Genomic DNA, 14,729 nt, shown 5'->3' with positions numbered 1-14,729 from the left:
TGGCCATGTGGCAGAGCCACCTTTCAAGGGTGATAGTTTCTTTGCAGGTGAACCTGATGCCTGGCTTTTTGAGAAGGTGCCCTTAAGTATTGCTTTGTGTTGCTATTTAAAGCATCAACACTGAAATGATATCACCACACTTGCCCCTCGGGCTCGTGCACCCACAGCAAGTTTGAGAGCCTGACTTGCAGGCTGCAGGGTGTGGTGGTTAATGCTCAGGGCAAGCATGACACACGTTCCTCTGTTTTTTTTTTAACAAATCTTCCCTGGACTCAAGTCTGAGGTGCTTCCTGGGCGGCCTCCGGTCAGCAGGGAGGGCTGGGGGCAGCTTTTGTGCCTGGAGAAATGTTGTTTGGTGTGGTTCAGGAGCCTGCAGAGACTTCCCCTTTTCTGTGGCATTTCTGGCCTCCATGGGGAAGAGCAGTGCCCGCATGTCCCTGCACAAGCTGGGGGCACAGCGTGTGCATGTGCTGTGGCAGAGCCATGGGAGATTCCTCCTCCCTGCCACCCCCACCGCTTCCCTCAGCATGGGTGGCTGCTCCGCACTCCTGGCACTGCTCCTGCCATTGTGCGTGGGACTGGGATGCGGCTCTGCCATGGCTTAAAACATGGCCCAAGCACAAAAGTAATTTAGGTACTTCTGGATGTTTTGCCTTTGCTCTCCTGGATAGTAAAGGAGGGCTCAGGCCTGTTTTTTTGCCCTTTACTGCTTAAAGGGATGTCCCATGCAGGTGTAGGGTGCTGTTAAGCTGACAGCTCATTTGGGGCTGGTAACAACATCATCCCCCTGCCCAGCAGGTGCTGTGGAGCAGATCCACCTATGGAGATGGAAACATCAAGTCATACAATTGTGAGGGTGATGTGAATGCTGTGATTCATACGTTATTTTAATAACACTGACAACAATTTTCCTTATACATCTGTGTGGTGGCTGGAGCTCAGAGCGGTGCTGCTGGCTTGATGTGGATTGGGTAAACCGTGGTGCAGGTGTATTGCAGCAGGTCTGGGAGGGAGGCAGGTTGGTGTGTGCTGTGGGACCAGAGATGAGTTTTTGCACCTCAGAGTTTAGAAACAAATGCGTTGCCTGCAAGTACTATGCCTTAATCTTCTGCTCCCTACTCTGCCAGACTTAGGAGGTGGAAAAGGTCGTATTTCTGCCACTCCTGCAGCTCAGGCCTCACATGAGCCAGGGGACAGGAGGAGCCCAAAGCATGTCTGGGTCCTGGGCTGGGCTGCGTGCCGACATGAGGGTAAGCACAACACTGCCTGCTGTAGCTTCAGCAGGGCTGGCACAGATCCCCTTGGCACTGTGCCCCCACTCCTCCATCTGCACCTCAAATGCAGCACCAGAGGTTCAGGGTGGTCATGGGGAAAGGTGGTTGAGATGCGCCATGGGATATTGTACTGCTTCATAGCAGGAGGAGGTAGAACCCAAAGCCTGACCTTGTCCTGCTGGAGCTATTGATGTTGGGCACTGGGAAACAGCTGAGCATGGCCTTGACACTAGTGTGGTGCAGGGCCCTCAGCCACTCTGGCACTGACGGGGCTGGAGGGATCCTGACCCCAGCCGCCAGCTCCCTGTGCTCCATCCCCCTTCGATGCCAGCAGCAGCCTGGGCAGCAGCACGGGCAGGGCCTTATGGAGCTGGGCAGCATCCTGCTGGCTTGGTGGTAGTTCAATCGTCTTGCAGAACAGGAGGAAAAAGTTTCAGATGCTGTGAGGAGAGAGGCCTCTGGGGAGGGCTCCCCTGGGAAGTCCCCGCCGTCCTCCCAAGGAGGGCACAACGAATGCAAGCGGGGAGGTTGGCCCCTCTGCCCAGAGAGAGCGACCCCCTTGGACGACGGGGTGTGTTGGCAGCCGGGAATGTCTGCGCTGCTCCCCCTGCCCCTCACCTCCCCAGGGAGCGGCTGCAGGTGGAGGCCACGCCGCGGGGGATGCTGTGCCCCGGGGACGCTGTGCCTGGGCACAGCCGCGCCGCAGACGGTCCCCGCGCTGGCGAGTGGGTCCGCGCGTGGCCCCCGCCCCGCCGCCCCGCAGCGGACACGCGTGGGCGGAGCGGAGCGGCGGGGCGGGGCGGGGCGTGGCGCTGCGCACGGGGATCCGCCCGCAGAGAGCTCGCTCGGCGCCCGCTCAGCAGCGCCTCCCGCCGCCGCGGCACCATGTGGCAGCCGGCCACGGAGCGGCTGCAGGTAGGGCGGGCGGGGGTCCGGCCCGGGGCGGGGGGGCTGTGCCCGCAGAGGTGCCCAGGGAGGGCGGCGGGAGCGGGGCCGGCAGAGCATCAACCCCCGGTGCTGGGAGTTTGTTGGAACTTCTCCCCGCGCCTCCGCGGAGGGTGGGTGTGCGGCGGGGGGGAGGGGAGGGGAGCGGAGCGGGACACACACACACAGTGCGGGGCGGAGGGAGGGAGGGAGGCGCTGCCCCGGGGGCACCCTGGGTCCCGGCTGCCGCTGCTCGGCGGCTCCGGCGCTCCCGCGGGGCTTCAGTGCCGGCGGCGCGGCTGCGGCCACCCCGGCCCCGGGAGGCGGCGCGGCTTGGCGGGGGCTCGACGGGGGAGTGTGTTTAGGGGCTTCTCCCTGCGCACCCCTCAGGTGAGCGGGCTCCCCGCCGGGCCGGCTGCCGCCCGAATCCGTGGTGCGGGATGGGACCGCCGCCGCAGTCGCTTGGGACCCCCGGAGCGGGAAAAAATCCCGCGGGATCCGTTTGCCACCCCCAAATCTATCGGTCCGGGTGGCTCGTGGGAAGTTGGGTCCCCCCGCGCCTCCTGTCCGCGCCCCGCGAGGCGGCCCGCACCCTCTTGCAGCGCAGCGGGTCGGGCTCTGCTAGCCCTGGCTCAGTCTTTTTTTGTAACGTGTGCTTTTGCGTCTATTTCTTATTCTGGGTGAAATCTGAGACAGGCAGAGAGCAAGATGAAATAAAACTCACTTTGTAATTCCACTGTGTCAACTTTATGTAGCGTTCCAGAGCAAGTGTCTAGCGAGAGAGAACTGGACATTTAAAAGATGAATCAGTGGTCTTAGCAGATGAAAAGGTTATTATTGCTTTGGCAATTCAAATTGAGATTTGATTTCATAGTAAAGTCAAGCTGAGCAGATCTGTGAGCTTTAATCTGCACCAGCCAGTAATCGGAATAATTCCTGTTCTTAAAAAGACATACTTTTCTCTACAACAAGTAACTTGAGTTTCAGTGGATAGGAATGATGTGCCACATCCATAGTTAATGGATTCCAGGGTAAAAACCGTGTAAGCATGTTATTTGTTTCTCTGTCTTAGCCAGAAACCTCTCCGTACTAAACACAAGCAGCGAGACTGCCTGTTAACAGAGGAGATCATGAGATCTTGGGCCAGTTGTGGAGGTGGGAGTGTTCCTGGGGGGGATGCTGCTGCAGGGGAAGGACCTGACGTGAGGCTGTGCCCAACAGTTGGGGGCAAAGGAGAAGGTGAGGGAAGGGAAAGAGAAGGGGAAATCTCAGGTTAGTACTGTTGTGCTGGTCTGAATCATCTGGGTCTTGCCTTAGGGAGCAAGTGGGAAAGGCCATGTGCTGTGGGGAACCAGGGCTGCCTGGACGGAATGATGCTTACTGGGTCTCCTGCCTATCTGTTGCAGCACAACACAGGCCTGTAGCAATGAGAGCCCGTGCTCCTCCCTGTCACTGGACAGAAGCCATGAGCACCAAAGTTCTTAGCAGTGGCCACTGACTTTGTGCAATTTACCGTTGGTTGCCTCTAGTTGTAGGCAGAGGCATCCTGAGCTTCCCAAAATGCTGAGTGCCTACAAATGCAGTTCTTGCCAACAGGAGTTGCTGAGGAAGTACATGATGAGCTGTAGGTGCCCTAAAAAAGCAAAGCAGAGAGATCCAAAATTGCAGGATTAAATGGTGATTTGGGCTTTTACTAGCTCCTAAAACGGGGAGAAGGGGAAAGCCTTGGGAAAGTCAAAAGAAGCCCATAATAATTATGTGTTCACACAAGAGGTTAAATAACAACATGGTGAACAGTGAACAAAATGAATGCAGTCAGTGGAAGGGTGCTGGGAGTAACTAGGATGTGGTCCTGTAATTGAAGGATGGATCCTAATCCGTATATGCACAAGCCAGAGTTGCATGGGCAATAAACTAACACCCCCAACTCCTTTGATTTTTTTTGTTTGCCAAAAAACCTTTGAAATGTGATCATTTCAAGTAATCTGATGTCCCCTTGTGTCTTGAAGAACCGTGTGTTGTGCATCACCAGCCTGGCCAGAGCTGCTGGCAGTGCTGCCCGCCTCACCCCTCGGCCAGGAGAGCATGTGCAAGGCAACACATTCTTCCTCACCCTCAACATCTTAATTCAGTTTCAGGTGTTCCATGTTGCTCTCTGTCCCAGACTCCCTCTCTTCTGGCACCCAGCTGCTGTGAAACAAATCTTTGTGCCATTGTGGTGTTGAAGTGGGGCCCTCTGCTTGTCCCTAGCATCACAAATGCTCACTCTGGCCGGCAAGCATGTCTTGGGTGGGCACTGGGCATGAATATTTGGGGGTCTAGCCCTGTCTTCTATAGGTTTTCCTTCAAGCTGGTGTATGAGTACAGAAAGTGTGGGGCTGGCACAGCTTTCTTGACATTTTAATGTGTGAGTTGTATGTGGTGTAATTGTGACCCGGATGTGTCTTGTGTTAATACTCAGCCATGGCGAAGTGCAGGTCTGTTGTTAGTCCCTGCTGTAGCTTTGTACTAAGTAAAACGGCAGAGAAAATATTACAATCTTTCAGAATATTTCTTTTGGCTTGATTCAGTAAGGGAAAGTATGAACTGACTTTGGAAGTGGATGCCTGTTTGTATGGGTCAGTCCTGCCCTCATTGCTAAGGCGAGCTGCATGTGTTCAACTTAAATGCCAGCGAGCATTGCGGTGTGAAGACTCCTGTCACGCTTTTGTTCTGACAAAGTGTGCAGTGGTCACCTTGCTCATGGGTCTCCTTCCCCTGTCCCACACAGTGTATGACAAAGTTGCATGTTCCTGGTCTGTGGCCGTTCGTGTGAAATCTGCTTTTGTTCCAAATGTGCTCAGTCCTGTCAAGTTTCACAGTTTGTGCTGAAATTTTTGGCGCTGACTAGATGGGTACAATTCCAGTAGTGAGGTCAGCAGCAGAGCTCATGCATACGCAATAGGAATGAAGTGTCATCAGCAGCTGGGTTACAAAAATGTAGTGAGCTGGAGCATGAGCTGGACTTGTCCACACTGCTGTCATGGCCACTTGCTGCTGAAAGCTTCATCTGCTGCTGAAATGTGCCCCCCTTTCCCGGGCCTTTGGTTTCTGGCTTTGCTGGAATAAGCTGTGATCATTGTTTTTTGGTTTGGGTTTTTTGGTGGGGTTTTTTTGGTTGCTCTGTTCTCTACTCTAACTCTCTGATGGAAGCTTTTCCTGTTACCCTGCTGCCTAATGAAGAAGCCTCGCTGTTTCTGGAAGATATGTTGAATTGAATTAACTAGATTAGAAGAATAAGCTAGAAAAAAGTAAATATCCAGATTTCTGGAATTTCCTTGAAGATATAATACAGTGAAGCCTGCTTTTTCTTCTGCTGATCCTTTCCTTTCACCTTTTGTGATTTTCACCTGTAGCAACATTGTAGTTACATGTATTTTCTCCAAAGTTAGTGGGACAGTAAGGTACATGGGAAAATACACAGCTGTGATATTGCAGGTATATACCAGAGAGATCAGTGAGTCTCTGGTGTGGTACTTGAGAAGGCTGTGATTGCAGGTTATAAAGACATTAGCATTATTCACGCTTAATGTAAAAGATTATCTGAGACTGTGTCTTTTTTGAAGACTTTTCCTCCTCTAATTTCTGTGGCAGCGTTCCTGGTTTGTGTTCAGTAAAATGCGGGTGAATGTACCGAACACACGTGTGCCTCCCTGTCTCCCCTGCTGGAGCAGCGACCAGGGGGTGCTTTAGGAATTCAAGGGTTGTTCTCCCCGCTGGGAATGCCGGAGCTCCAGCCCAGGGCTCGCTGTTCCTTCTGGGTGTGGTTTTCATTGCTGTGTCTGCAGTAGACCTTATCGATGGTTATAAGAAGCATGCTCTAATTTTTGGCTTGACATTTGTGGCAGCGGCACTGGTTGAAACGCTGAAAATCTTCTGAAATCTCTCTTTAAAATTATTTCCAAATGTACCCTCTGTGCCTGGTTTGGGATGCAAGGGTCGGGAGCCCTCGGCAGCGCAGCTGGGATTTCAGAGCCGCTGGCCTCGGCGTTGCTCCCTTGAGGACTCTGAAGTGGTTTTTGAAAACAAGCAAGGTCTTCGTGCAATTTCATGTGCCTGCCTGAGAGATGACTGCTATTTGCTTTGAAACCTAAATTTTCTTGGAAGCTTGATGCCAGACATTGTTTCTAGATAATAAATCCCAGTGGGTGCATAGTTTCTGAGGTCATGCTGTTTATAAGTTTTCCTGCTTCTCTTAACACATGTGGGTAATAGGGATCACCGTGTCCAAATACATTTTCCTCTGGAGCGGGAGAGACAGTGGTACTGGTGCTGCCCAGCCTCGTGCTGTAATGCTGGGTGTCCCTGAGCTGAGCCGTGCCCACAAGCCCTCCTTTTGGAGAAGCTCTCACTTCTCTTCTGTGGCTGGTACAGTTGGTGGGCTTGTGTGAGCAGCAGTCAGGCTGGGGAGCAGACGGGTGCTGTGTTGCGAAGCTGGCTCCCATTCGGCACCCCACTCCTGCCTGCAGATCTGCGTGGGAAAACGCTGCTGTTTCAGATGCTTTTCTCGGGCATCCAGTTGCCTCTGGCCAAGCTGTCACTTGGTTTCTGCCATCCTCTGGGCCTGCCCCAAACCACTGGAGTGCAGCAAGAGAGACCTCCTTGCTGCCCACTGCCTCCCTGCTTCAGAGCTGGACATCGTTTTGTCAAGTGGCTTCATAAGCACATGCAAATAGCTACATTCACGGTAGGACTTCAGTGATTCTCTGTTCATCTGGAAATTCAATATTCTTGCTGAAACCTCAGCTTTGGGCTGTTTCTGGGCAAGGATTTAATAGTGGATGGCTGCAGTGTATTCTCATATTTCTAGAATCTGCTTCTTTCATAAAAGAAGAGTTCCACATCTCTTTTAATGTGCTGTGAAATACTGTGGGGGAGAGCTGCAAGTGGGTGAGATGAGACGAAGTGAAGCGGGTAATGGAGGGCAGGAAGCTTCAGGTCCTATTTTACTGGGGCAAGTTTGATTCCTTGAACCCAGAGGCTTAATTTTGCCGTCATGTAACTTGTGCAGCCCCTCTGAAGTCCATGGAAAATAAGTTTGTGTAAGGTTGCTTTACTATAGTCTCTGAGTTGCTGGTGTATTCTACCTCCTCATGGTTAAGATATAGCAGTAAAAACACAGTGTAGCTATTGATGGAGGAGAAAAAAGTGAAAGCAGCAGTATTGGGGGTGTTGCAGCCCACCTTCTAGCCTGCCTGTGAGCACTGCTTTCTGAGGCTTCATAAACACATCACTTGTTTTGCTGGGATTTGTTACTGTACCCTGTAACTGTGTATCTTGAATCTACTGATACTTTTAGATTTTGGGATGATAGAATCTGTTGTGAAATACATGCAGATTACATACATCCACTACCACCTACTATATGCATCAAAAGCCTTTCCCATATCAGGAGCATTGAAACTCTTCACTAAAGAAAAGTCAGCTCTGGGTAGACTTAAATGTGTGTGATAACTTCAAGGTAATCATGGGTACAGTGGTTTTATGACAAATGTTTGTGTGTGTTCAAACATAGTGTGGTTTTAGGTGCTATTGGTGCTTTCAAAATCAGCTTCTCATCTTTCTATTATATGTGCAGTGTTCAGATGCATATGTATGTTAAAAATGCAGTGTATGGTCAGTTGAAACGGTGGTTTTCCAATTTTTAAAAGCATATGGAAAACCTCCTCTTTTAAACCAAACACAAACAGGTTGTAAGTGTAAAGCACACAAACAGCTGTTGAGGCAGAAACTGCTGCAAGACACGTCTAACAGGACTGATACTACTACTGAACTCTGGTTTCATTAAATATTATGTCAGAAGGAAAAAGTGAAAAGTATTTGAAATTTAAGCTTGAGTCATGCAGATGCAAATGTCTGGGAAGTCTTACAGCCCAGTGTTTTGGCACTATAGAGCTTCAGGATACCTTTCAAGGCATCAAAGTCTTTGCACTAGTTTGCTGCTATGACTTTACAGCAGTCACGAATCTTTAAAACAAAGCTCTGTGATTCCAGCAAGCTCATCTGGCACCACTTAGCTTGGGCAGTTCCTTTTTCCTACGTTATTTATTCTTTGTAGAAAATGAGTGGCTCTTGAAAAATGCTAATTTTGGGAAGCATTCTATGACCAAAAGAAAATCAAAATCGGTGGCTGCCTTGTCAAAAGCCCCTTGGGAAACAATCTTAAGGGTTCGTTTATAGTGTACTACTAGTTTCTGTTTATGAAGCTGACAGCCTGTTTGATGACCAAGAAAAACAATAAAAAACCAAACAAAAAAAGCGCAGCGATTTCCTTGAAGGAAGACAAACTGAAGCATTCAGTCTAAGTAGTTCAGAATTTTAACTGCCGGTTTCTTATTTTCTCTTTGTCCTTGGTGGCAGCCAGCAGGACAGTCAGCAGTGATGCGTCCACAGTGTTACCGTTTCCTTCCAAGCATGATGGTGTTGGCAGCAGATAGACCTTCAGCTGGGCAATGGGAGGTGTGCTATGCTGCTGAGGCTTTGTGCTGGCACATAGAGCAGTATGGTGGTGACTTCGTTTGCAATTTGGCTCTCTGGTCCAAGCTCCACTGGGGTCAGTACCAACCTTGAGCCTGACTGGATCGTAGACTGGAGCAGCAATCCTGCCCATCGGGCTGTTACAGGAGATCCACAAAGTTTGTATTGTCTCATTTAAAGCAAGTATTTCTTCATGCCATGGATCTTCTTCCTGAGAATGTCTGCTGGCTGGAAGCCAGGACAGAGAAGTTTGGGGTCTGCAGGGGCCCAAGGGCATGGGACCTCCATGATGATGTTGGCAACATCAAATTCATCATCTGAGTCTGCAAGTTTCTAGCTCTCCATTCCTCCCTGAGCCTGGGTGTTGAGAGACAGAAGAATTGTCTCTCTGAACGGCTGCAGGGGGAGGCTCTCCAGAGCAGAACTCAGCTGCTCTGCGCCTTTCCTATAGCTGGGGACGAGCTTTCCTGCTGTCAGGATTAATCTGTGCTTTCTGAGCTGATGATACTGACCTGAAAATGGTATAGTTTCTTGGGGAGGGAAATTGCCCCTCCCTCCAGTCATTCTGTTTAAAAAGACAGGCAAACAAAATTTCTGTTATTATTCATCAAAACTGTCCAGTCCGAATTAATATGCTAACTTGATTTCTAGCATTATGTTAAGAAATTTTGTCCGCAGTTTGCTAGTATTTCCTTCTGCTGGGGAGAGGAACACCATGAGAAGAACTGTGTCGTGTTGTGCTGATTCTTCTGGCTCCAGCTTGGAGCTGGAGAGACAAGACAAACAGCAAAATTGATAGGAAAAAATGTCAGACTTAAAAACCAGGATTTTAATCTTTTTTTCCCTGATTTGAGACTACTTATTTAACAGAACCTTTTGCCCATTTGTAGCTTTTCCATCTGGGATTTTTTTTTTTTTTTTTTTGACCAGAAAAGTACTTTTTGGAACTTAGGAAAACACTCAACCTCCCTGAGCTGCCTGGGTGTTGGCTCACAGTGTGTACCTCTGCCCCTGCTTGCTGCACACTGCATCAGCAGAAGATGTCACTGAATTTCTTTCATCTTTCAGTAAACCATAAGCTTAAGCATTTTTCTTTTTTCCCTAGTCCATGGGAATTTTTTGTGCCTGACTATAAATTTGAATTGGAAAACGTAGAAGCTTGAATCCTGTCCCAGTGCTTTTAAGAAGGAGCCTGTACAGTGTGGATCTGCATGGGCTTCAGTTTTCACAGCTGTGCTCTGTTGTTTGGATTAGGAACAGAAGGAAGGATATTTTGAAAATTTTATGTCTGTCCTCTTAATAGTTTGACTGAAAGGGCTATTGAGCTTGGTACTGTGTGTTTGAGAAAATCCTGATAGTAAAGACAGCTTTGTTGCCTCCTGCTAAAATGAACTGCTGGAGGGATGTGCAGTGCTGTTAAAGAGCACTGGCTGGTTAAATTTTCTGGTAGGCAATGACGAGTGAACTCGGCAGTGATTCCTGGGACACCTGAAGCACCGTGATCCTTCAGCTGAGGACAAGCTATAGGGGTTGGCCCAGGCTCTGAGCCTGCCCCCTTCATGGGCTGGACTGCCCGGGACCTATGGATTTGTGACACTGGCTCCCCCCAGGCTGTGCAGCACTGCCACCAGCAAAGCTGCCTGTTGGAGTACATGGTTGGGATGATGAGGTAAGCGGAGCCCTCTCTGTTGCATGCTTTTTGGTGGAGCATCTGTGCCAGGGTCTGCAGGAAGGATGTTACTTTCTACAAGACTGGACAGCTCACTTTGATAAATGTGTGTTAAATCACTCAGATTTAAGAATGCAGTCTTGTCTCCATGCCTTTGAATCCATTAAGTTTTATCTTGCTGTTCGAGATGGCAGTATAACTTTTCGATGGTTTATATAGAATGTCAGGAAGCATTTGTCTATCAGTGACTGTTTTGTTTTGACCTGGTGTTTAGAGGCTCTTTTTTTTTTTCATTAAAGAGCCTGAAGCTTGGTGCTAGGATGGGTAACATTTTCAAAGGTCAACCTTTTAATCTTGTACCTCTAAAATACAAAGTTGCTATAGAAGGAAGAGTTGCACACTTTGAAAGGCTACAGGAGCTGAGGCAGGTCCTGCCTGTTGCCTTTTCCTGAAGATCAGTGTTGCAGTACTTGGTTCTTTCTCTTTCCTGTAGCTTTGAGGTTGCATGTGAGTCCTTGTACCTCCCCTTCACAATCCTGCAGCTCCTGGCTCGATAACAGGACACTTGCTTCCAAGGAATTACACCCGTGCAAAGACTTGGGATTTTGTTTTTCTTAACAGTGACAGAATTCAGATAATTTTCTTCTGGTGTCCAGTGTGGTCTGGGGCTGCCTGCTGTAGGAAATAGCCCCATCAGAAATATCAGGCTTGCCTCAGGGTCTGTAGAGGTGAAGGGCAGCCTTTCTGTGCATCATGGTGAGCCTGGGAGCAGTGTCTAAATGAATAAGATGAGTGCCTTTAGTAATCAAGGATGATGAAAGGCCCTGGCACTTCAGGACACTTCTGGCTGAAGTTCTAGTTAGTCCCTGCTTAATTGTTCCTTTTCTGAAGCCACTCTCCCACATTCTTCTCATGTTTAAAATGCTGACAAGTTTCAGGCTGCAGAAGTGGTGGATCTCATCTCCCTTAAGAAAACAGTCACATTTGAAGAGAATGTGAGCTGCAAGTGCTAGCTGAAATGAGTTATGGCAAGATCTTCACCTGGAAAGAGACATCCCAGAGCTGTAGCTTGGGGATTTCACACCCATGGTCAGACAAGCTCCCACCAGTTTTCTGAGCGTGGGATTGGGCTCCAGCAGGTCAGAGCAGGAGTCCAGGTGTGTGGGGCAGCAAGGCCTGTATAGGTGAAGGTATCTGGGGATGTTTGTCAGAAAGGCAGAATCTAAGGAGGATTTGGACTCCTTAGATTTGGACTACAAAGCAAAGTACAATGCTTTGTAGAGACATAGAGCTTCTGGAGGAGGGAGGAGCAGGTTGGCAGGTGGGGGCCAGAGAGGTCTGTGAGCGGTCTGGGGTCAGGCAGAGCTTGGGAGCCCTGTCTGCAGAAGCCTTGCACTGAAACAGCTCACTTCTGGTAGGGTTAAATTATTTCCAGAGGGCATTTATATTGTTTTTTCAGGTTAGGATTTTTATTTCTCAACATCAGAATTTATTCATGCTTTTTACATGATAATAGGAAAATAGCCACATGCAGTGGGCAGCATTGACTTGGGAAATGCCTGTGCCTTGTTTATTCTGAAGTTTACTGCACTGGTTCTGGAAGTAACAGCCTGACCTTTCGTTCATCTTTTATGGTCTGAGGGTGTTCATACGCGGATGTGGAGCTTTCCAAGACAAATGAAATGAATGTGGTTTGGCATTTAAATCACTAATGTTGTATCAAGTTAGAGAATTTCAGAAGCCATTAATGGCTAAAGAGATGTCATTTTGTTCACTTCGGGGTAAACTTTGCCCCCATTTATATATGGGTCTTTTTTTTTGGTCCAAATTCAGATCTTGGGAACATTGGTATAAATCGTAAGTGCCATTGCTAATGCCAGTGGAGTTACTCTGTGTTTCTTGTACTCTGATCAAGAAGAAGTTTCATGTGTTGTTGAGTCCAAATCTTATCTGATTTTTTCTTCCTTTTTTTTTTTAAAGAGTAGGTATATGTGACAAGTTTTAATGTCTAAGAGAGCTGAACTGAACATTTCTGTATGACTCCTTTTGGAAAGTGTGTGTTATTGAAGTCATTCGGGACTGGGCCCTGATGATCTTTGGAGAAGGGGCTGCTACGTATCTGACAGAGGAGTGTCTGTGTCACGCTGAGAGCTTGCTGCCCGCTTGCTTGGGGTTGGGGGAAAACCGCTTTACAAAATATTTATGGAAGTATTAATGAGCCTTACAGTCACAGGATTGCTCCCCTCTGTGAGGGGAAAAGGGAGCGTGGGTAGGTCCCTGGCAGCAGGCTCGGTGCGGGGCTGTGGTGGCTGCCCTGGCAGCAGTCTCAGAGCATCACTGGCTGTTGGTCCCGGTTCCCCATGGTGACTGCAGCCACCTTCTGGCACAGTGTGCAGCCTGCCACCCAGCTTCACAGCTTCAGCAAATATTTTTGGTTTTCAGGTGAAAATCGTATTTATTTGTGAATCCAGTCTGTCCCTAAGGCTATTTCTTATTTTCATATTTTCTTGTGAAAACTGGATATATTTGTTTTTTCAAAGGGTTTAAAATATCCACTCTTCTTCCCCCCCCCAGCATTTCTCAGGAACAGAAAAGTGTTTCTTACCCAGCAGCTGAAGTTAGAGAGCAGTCTGCCTCATCCTGGGAAAAAAACATTGTTCCCAACGTTTTCTTAGTCTCAGATTCATACATTGGACAAGAAAGTGCAGTCATATTCTTCCCCATTACCCCAAAATCTATCTGGTGATGTAAAAAATTTTTTAAAAAATTTTTAAGCAGGTTTCTGGGAGGTTTTAAAATCTGGTCTCCTTACTGAGCTTTATAACTCAGTATAAACATGCATAAAATCAGACAGAAACGTTTGCTTTAAAATGACCTAATCCTTAGAGTGCCATATCAGTGCCATATGTGACTTCCCATATTGGTAATAAAGTGATGTTGTGAGTTTGAGGAGTCAGATAATGAAGTTAATCACTCTTAATCATTGCAACTGTGCTGCAGAACCTTCAACACAGAGTGGTTATGGCTGTGTAATAGAGTTTCCAGAAAAGTTACAGTCTTTTTAGCATCCCAGTTAGTAGCTGTCAATAGGCAGCAGTACAGTTTTTTATTTAAGATAGAGTTTTATTAAAGCCCTTTTATTAAGACTCTCCGTCTAAAGGGCCAGGTAAAGGCTCCCTTCACAATGCCAGCGGGATCAGCTGGCCAGGGAGGGAGCAGGGCTGCGGGGACTGCTCCAGGGGTCTTGGCGACTATTTTGCAATGGAAACAAACTGACACAGCACAACTTGTCTATCTATCGGAGGTGTGGAGGAATGACTTTCAAGCATATCATCACCTCCTTAATGTAATCAGTTTTCCCACCTGGAAGGAGGTGATTACAGTGCCAGCAATGCCAAGGTCACTTTGTGCACTGGATCCTTTCTGCTGTGCAGTGACCTTACCCTGGTGAACAGAGGGTGCGAAGCTGTCTGCACCAGAATAACACCATTTGTTTTGCCTGGATGGTCCACAATACTCAGCGTTGTTGTCGCACTCTTTGGCCCTTCTAATCCTTCCTGTGTACGGGCACAAACAGGGTATGGAGACACTGAAGTCCACATCTTCAGCAGAGCAGAGAGTTGAACTGGCAGCTCATGCTGTCGTAGAGAACTGGCTGTAGTCTTGTGCTCTGTAAAATTCTCATGTTTGCAGTGGTTTGTATGTGTCCAGCCTCTGAACAGGGCTTTGGAAGAGAGTTTGGAGGCAAGTGCCTGCCTGAGGCTTCTGTGTGACTCAGTGCCTTCAGTTACTTGCCTGCCTTGATAGATCTGACCAGGAGCTAACGGGCTCCATAGCGAGAGTTTGTGCTGTAAACACTGTGCGGTGATTTACTGCTGGGGCTGATTATCCCACATGGTGGTTTACTGCACTTTGTGTACAGATCCAGGCTTTGCTTTAGGAAGTATTTAATGCTGCTCTGCTTTGTACACCTGGATGTCAAACGGGAATATGTTTTTTCCAGCTAATCACTGTCTCTTGCAAACTAATTGTAAGTAAAATAAAACAAAGAGAAAGCGTGTGGAGTCTGGCCAGTGCTTAGTAATGTCTGAACCACCTAGTCCAATGCCGTGTTATTTCTCAGACTTGATTTTACTGGACTGTTGTGGGATTTTGAAGTTTTACCCTGTGTAGCTTATCTTAAATTTCACTGCGTGGTGGTTGTTCTTTGTGGTGTATTTTTTTAAAGCCGGTGGGTCAATATAAAGAATTATTTTAAACAGTGGATGTGAGACAGCTTAATAAAAAAATGGTCGTTGCTACCAGCACTTACATTATAGATACTCCACTGGAAGTGCACAGTAGAA

At 48.2% G+C, this 14,729-nt stretch overlaps 1 protein-coding gene across 1 annotated transcript in view; it reads left to right on the top strand.

Moving 5' to 3' along the window:
- The first annotated feature begins 2,160 nt into the window (after nt 1-2,160).
- Nucleotides 2,161-14,729, top strand: part of PID1 (phosphotyrosine interaction domain containing 1) — an 87,505-nt gene continuing 74,936 nt past the window's right edge. The window contains exon 1 of the mRNA XM_086468207.1: nt 2,161-2,189. The gene's annotated coding sequence lies outside the window, so the exon portion shown is untranslated. The remainder of the gene's footprint in view (nt 2,190-14,729) is intronic.

The sequence above is a fragment of the Leptosomus discolor genome, chromosome 7, assembly GCF_034619465.1.
Source record: "Leptosomus discolor isolate bLepDis1 chromosome 7, bLepDis1.hap2, whole genome shotgun sequence".
Classification (NCBI taxonomy): Eukaryota; Metazoa; Chordata; class Aves; order Leptosomiformes; family Leptosomidae; genus Leptosomus; species Leptosomus discolor.
This window is presented reverse-complemented; position numbering and strand designations above follow the sequence as displayed.